Source organism: Scylla paramamosain, chromosome 40 (genome assembly GCF_035594125.1).
Source record: "Scylla paramamosain isolate STU-SP2022 chromosome 40, ASM3559412v1, whole genome shotgun sequence".
Taxonomy (NCBI): domain Eukaryota; kingdom Metazoa; phylum Arthropoda; class Malacostraca; order Decapoda; family Portunidae; genus Scylla; species Scylla paramamosain.
In genome coordinates, this window is record NC_087190.1 from 13,061,604 (window position 1) to 13,066,603 (window position 5,000).

The following is a 5,000-nucleotide window of genomic DNA, read 5'->3' on the forward strand; positions in this document are numbered from 1 at the left end:
GGAGGAGCAGGAGGAGCACGAGGAGGAGGAGGAGGAGGAGGAGGAGGAGGAGGAGGAGGATGAAGAGGAAAGAAAGAGAGGAATGAAGTAAGGACGATAACGAGAAGAAAGAGAGGGAGAAGAGAAGAAGGTGGAAGAGGAGGAGGAGGAGGAGGAGGAAGAAGAAAAGGAGGAGGACGAGAAGGAAGAAAAGGAATTATAAGGAAAGAGAAAGAAAAAGAAAAAGAAGAAAAGGAGGAAGAAGAAGAAGAAGAAGAAGAAGAAGAAGAAGAAGAGGAAATAGACATGGAAGAGGAAGAAGAAGAAGCGAAAATATAAGTTCAGTAAAAGAAGAAGGAGGAGGAGGAGGAGGAGGAGGAGGAGGAGGAGGAAGATGAAAAAGGAGAGAGGGAAATACGCATTGAGATCCAGAAGAAGAAGAAGAAAAAAGAGAAGAAGGAAGATTGAAGAGGAGGAGGAGGAGGAGGAGGAGGAGGAGGAGGAGGAGGAGGAAGGAGGGGGGGCAGTAGTAAAGCAAGAAGTATTTGTACAAGAAGTAAACAAGTCTCTTTCTAAGCCTCCTCCTCCACTACCTCCTCCTCCTCCTCCTCCTCCTTAGCTCACCCCTTGACTCGCGGAGGTAAAAAAGTAGGAAGGTTGTTACTTTTTTGCCCCGGTTGAGGGGAATAGATGCAAATACCAGTAGTGGCCCAGGTCTCTTGGAGGCAATAGACTGAAGTGCTGTACGTATCCCCAGGGCGAGGTAGGGGCGCCAGGGGGAGGTGCTGAGGGGGAGGAGGAGGAGGAGGAGGAGAAGGAATGAAGGTATAGAGAGATAGAGTGAGGGAGAATGAAGGGGTTATATGGTGAAGGGAGGGTATAGTTATGATGGGTGTGTGTGTGGGAGAGGGGAGAGAGAGAGGGAGAGAGAGAAGGAGGGAAGGGGAGGTTAAGTAAGGATGGAAGGAAAGAATGATATGAGAAACAGATACATATATATACATTCTTTTCTCTCTCTCTCTCTCTCTCTCTCTCTCTCTCTCTCTCTCTCTCTCTCTCTCTCTCTCTCTCTCTCTCTCTCTCTCTCTCTCTCACCTGTAAATTGGACAGACAAGGAGAAAAAAAAGAGAGAAAAAGACCTCTCTCTTATAACCACACACACACACACACACACACACACACACACTCACACACACACTCACATCCACATACATCCACACATCCACCCATTCATCCATCCATACTCTCACACTGCATCTCGTTTCACTTCCTCCACCTCTTCCCGGCGCGGCGACCTCCCCCCTCCACTGCCAGCGGTAAACTGACGAGAACACGAGTGATGCTGCGATAAATATACCAAACGCATTAAGACGAATTTTGTCTGCACGGGGAGTGGTGACGGACGAGAGAGAGAGAGAGAGAGAGAGAGAGAGAGAGAGAGAGAGAGAGAGAGAGAGAGAGAGAGAGAGAGAGACTGTTACCGTGGATTTTAAAGTTAGGTTATATCAGCTTAGGTTAGGTTATCCTGAGAGAGAGAGAGAGAGAGAGAGAGAGAGAGAGAGAGAGAGAGAGAGAGAGAGAGAGAGAGAGAGAGAGAGAGAGAGAGAGAGAGAGAGAGAGAGGAAGGAACTGAAAGGAGAAACACGAACGAAAAATAAGAAATAAGAAAAAATAACCAAAAAAAATATAAAGAAAGGAGAAAATTGGAATAAAACAAGACTAAGAGAGAGAGAGAGAGAGAGAGAGAGAGAGAGAGAGAGAGAGAGAGAGAGAGAGAGAGAGAGAGAGAGAGAGAGAGATTACTGTCAGTTTCCCCAGTAATGTAAAGAGTCAGGTTAGGGTGAACACCTGCTTGCTAATGAACGTGTGAACACCTTGAGTGCTTAATTAACTGTACCTGGTAATGGATGAGAGAGAGAGAGAGAGAGAGAGAGAGAGAGAGAGAGAGAGAGAGAGAGAGAGAGAGAGAGAGAGGAATACATGCTTGCAGTTTAATATTATATAACTGTTCTCTATATTTTCCTTATATATTTGTGTATTTTTCCTTCTACGTCTATTTTTTCCCTGTATAAATCTATTTTTTTCGTATATTATTGATTTTTTTCCCTTGTATGGTTCTCTATTTTCCCTGCTTTTTTTCGTTATTTTCCTTCTAATTTTTTTGTATTTTCGTGTATTTTTTTCTATTTTTTCCTTCATTTTTTTTTTATTTTTGTGTATATTTTTCATTTTTTTCCCTGTATTTCTCTGTAGTTTCCCCACAGTAGTTTCCCTCCTCAGTGTTTCTAAGGCTTATAATTCCCAGCGAGTGTTTCTTTAAGTTTCGTTCAAGAGGCGGCCTTAAGATGTAATGAGCAGAAATTTTAGTTATCGTTCATTTTTCCTTGAGTGTCCCCCGTAAAACTGCAGGACAGAAAATGGTGTGTGTGTGTGTGTGTGTGTGTGTGTGTGTGTGTGTGTGTGTGTGTGTGTGTGTGTGTGTGTGTGTGTGTGTGTGTGTGTGTGTGGGGGGGGATTTGTGGTGATTACGTAATGTCTCTCTCTCTCTCTCTCTCTCTCTCTCTCTCTCTCTCTCTCTCTCTCTCTCTCTCTCTCTCTCTCTCTCTCTCTCTCTCTCTCTCTCTCCCCTTCTTCCTTACTGTTTTCTTATCTTTCTCTTCCTTCCTTCCTTCCTTCCTTCCTTTTGTCACCTATCCCCTTTCGTTCCCTCCCTCTCCTTCTCCCCCATCTCTCTCTCTCCCTCCTCCTTATCCCTGATGCTAATGGGCTCTCTCTCTCTCTCTCTCTCTCTCTCTCTCTCTCTCTCTCTCTCTCTCTCTCTCTCTCTCTCTCTGATCTCCGTGAAAGCTGTACCGCTGAAGACACATAATTATATTGATTTTTGATGCAGCCATTCAAAGGTAGAAGGCTTAAAGTGGAGGCCTGTGTGTGTGTGTGTGTGTGTGTGTGTGTGTGTGTGTGTGTGTGTGTGTGTGTGTGTGTGTGTGCGTGCGTGTGCTGGTCTAATTGATTGGGTTATGTTGGTATTGATACTATAGATGTATTGTATTGCTACTACTACTACTACTGCTACTACTACTACTACTACTACTACTACTACTACTACTACTACTACTACTACTACTACTACTACTACTACTACTACTACTACATCAACAACAACAACAACAACAACAACAACAACAACAACAACAACAACAACAACAACAACAACTAGTACTACTATTACCAGCATTATCACCGCAACGAGAGAGAGAGAGAGAGAGAGAGAGAGAGAGAGAGAGAGAGAGAGAGAGAGAGAGAGAGAGAGAGAGAGAGAGAGAGAGAGAGAGAGAGAGAGAGAGAGAGAGAGAAATAACAAACACATCTATCTAATACTTTCTTTAATTTCTCAGCTTCCTCTTCTTCTTCTTCTTCTTCCTCCTCTTCCTCTTTATCAGGAAAACACTGAAGGAAGGGAGGAAGGAAGGAAGGAAATGAAGGAAAACTGAAGGGAAAACACTGAATGAATGAAGGAAAGAAGAGAAGTGAAGGAAGATGAAAAAGAAAAAACATTGAAGGAAGGAAAGAAGAAAGAAAAGAATGAAGGGAAAAAGAAGAAAAGGAAGAAAAAAAACACAAAGAAGTCGAAGGAAAGAAGGAAAACAGAAATAAAATAGCGACTTGAATGAAAACAAAACAAGGCGAAAAGAAAACAAACAAACAAACAAACAAACAAACAAACAAACAAAAAAAAACAACACTAAAGCAAACAAACAAACAAAACAAACAAACAAGAAAGAAAAAAACAAAAAATAAATAAAATAAATAAACAAAACACTTGAACCAGGAAAACAAGAGGAAGAGAGAAAAAGAAGAAGACCACGTAAGGTAGGAAAAACAAGGGAAAGAAGGGCACAACAATCAGGTTCTGGGGGGAAGGAGGCGAACCACCTCCTCAACCAACATCGAGATCTCCCGGGGCAATTATCTCCTCTAATAAGGTCCTTGTAGTCCTGGTAGAAAGGTACAGGGAGGAGGAGGAGGAGGAGGAGGAGGAGGAGGAGGAGGAGGAGGAGGAGGAGGAGGAGGAGGAGGAGGAGGAGGAGGAGGAGGAGGAGGAGGAGGAGACGAGGTAAGCTATGGATGGTAGAGGGGAGCAGAAAGATGGAGAGGAGGAGGGGGTAAGGGTGTAGAGGGAATAGAACAGGAGGAGGGGGAGAGGAGGCAAGAGTGGTTAGGGGGGAGGAGGAAGAGGAGGGAGGAAGAGGGAAGGGTGGCGAAATTAATAAGGAATGAAATGGGAAAAGTTTGGTTTGGTTAGGTTAGGTTAGGTTAGGTTAGGTTAGGTTAGGTTAGGTTAGGTTAGGTGTGGTTAGGTGTGGTTAGGTTAGGTTAGGTTAAGTTAGGTTAGGTGTGGTTAGGTTAGGTTAGGTTAGGTTAGGTTAGGTTAAGTTAGGTTAGGTTAGGTTAGGTTAGGTTAGGTTAGGTTAGGTTAGGTTAGGTTAGGTTAGGTTAGGTTAGGTTAGGTTAGGTGTGGTTAAGTTAGGTTAAGTTAGGTTAGGTTAGGTTAGGTTAGGTTAGGTTAGGTTAGGTGTGGTTAGGTTAGGTTAGGTTAGGTTAGGTTAGGTTAGGTTAGGTCAGGTAGGTTAAGTTAGGTTAGGTTAAGTTAGGTTAGGTTAGGTTAAGTTAGGTTAGGTTAGGTGTGGTTAGGTCAGGTTAGGTTAAGTTAGGTTAGGTTAGGTGTGGTTAGGTTGGGTTAGGTTAGGTTAGGTTAGGTTAGGTTAGGTTAGGTTGGGTTAGGTTAAGTTAGTTTAGGTTAGGGGAAAATAGGATGATAATAGGGAAAAATTGAGAACATGATAGGAGAAAAAACAACACGAAGGAAAAAAAGAAAGAAAAAAAACTAGAAATGTAAGGAAAGAGGGAAAAAATACGATGAAGAGGTGAGTGTGAGGAAAAAAGGAAAAAAGAGGAAGGTGGGAAGGGAAGGGAAGGGAAGGTGAGAGGGAGGGAGAGGGAGAGGAGAGGGAGAGGGAGGG

The 5,000-nt window shown here is 43.3% G+C and overlaps 1 protein-coding gene across 9 annotated transcripts in view; it reads left to right on the plus strand.

The window, feature by feature from the left end:
* Positions 1-5,000, plus strand: part of LOC135092486 (discoidin domain-containing receptor 2-like) — a 245,175-nt gene that overhangs the window by 57,774 nt on the left and 182,401 nt on the right. The window lies entirely within an intron of this gene.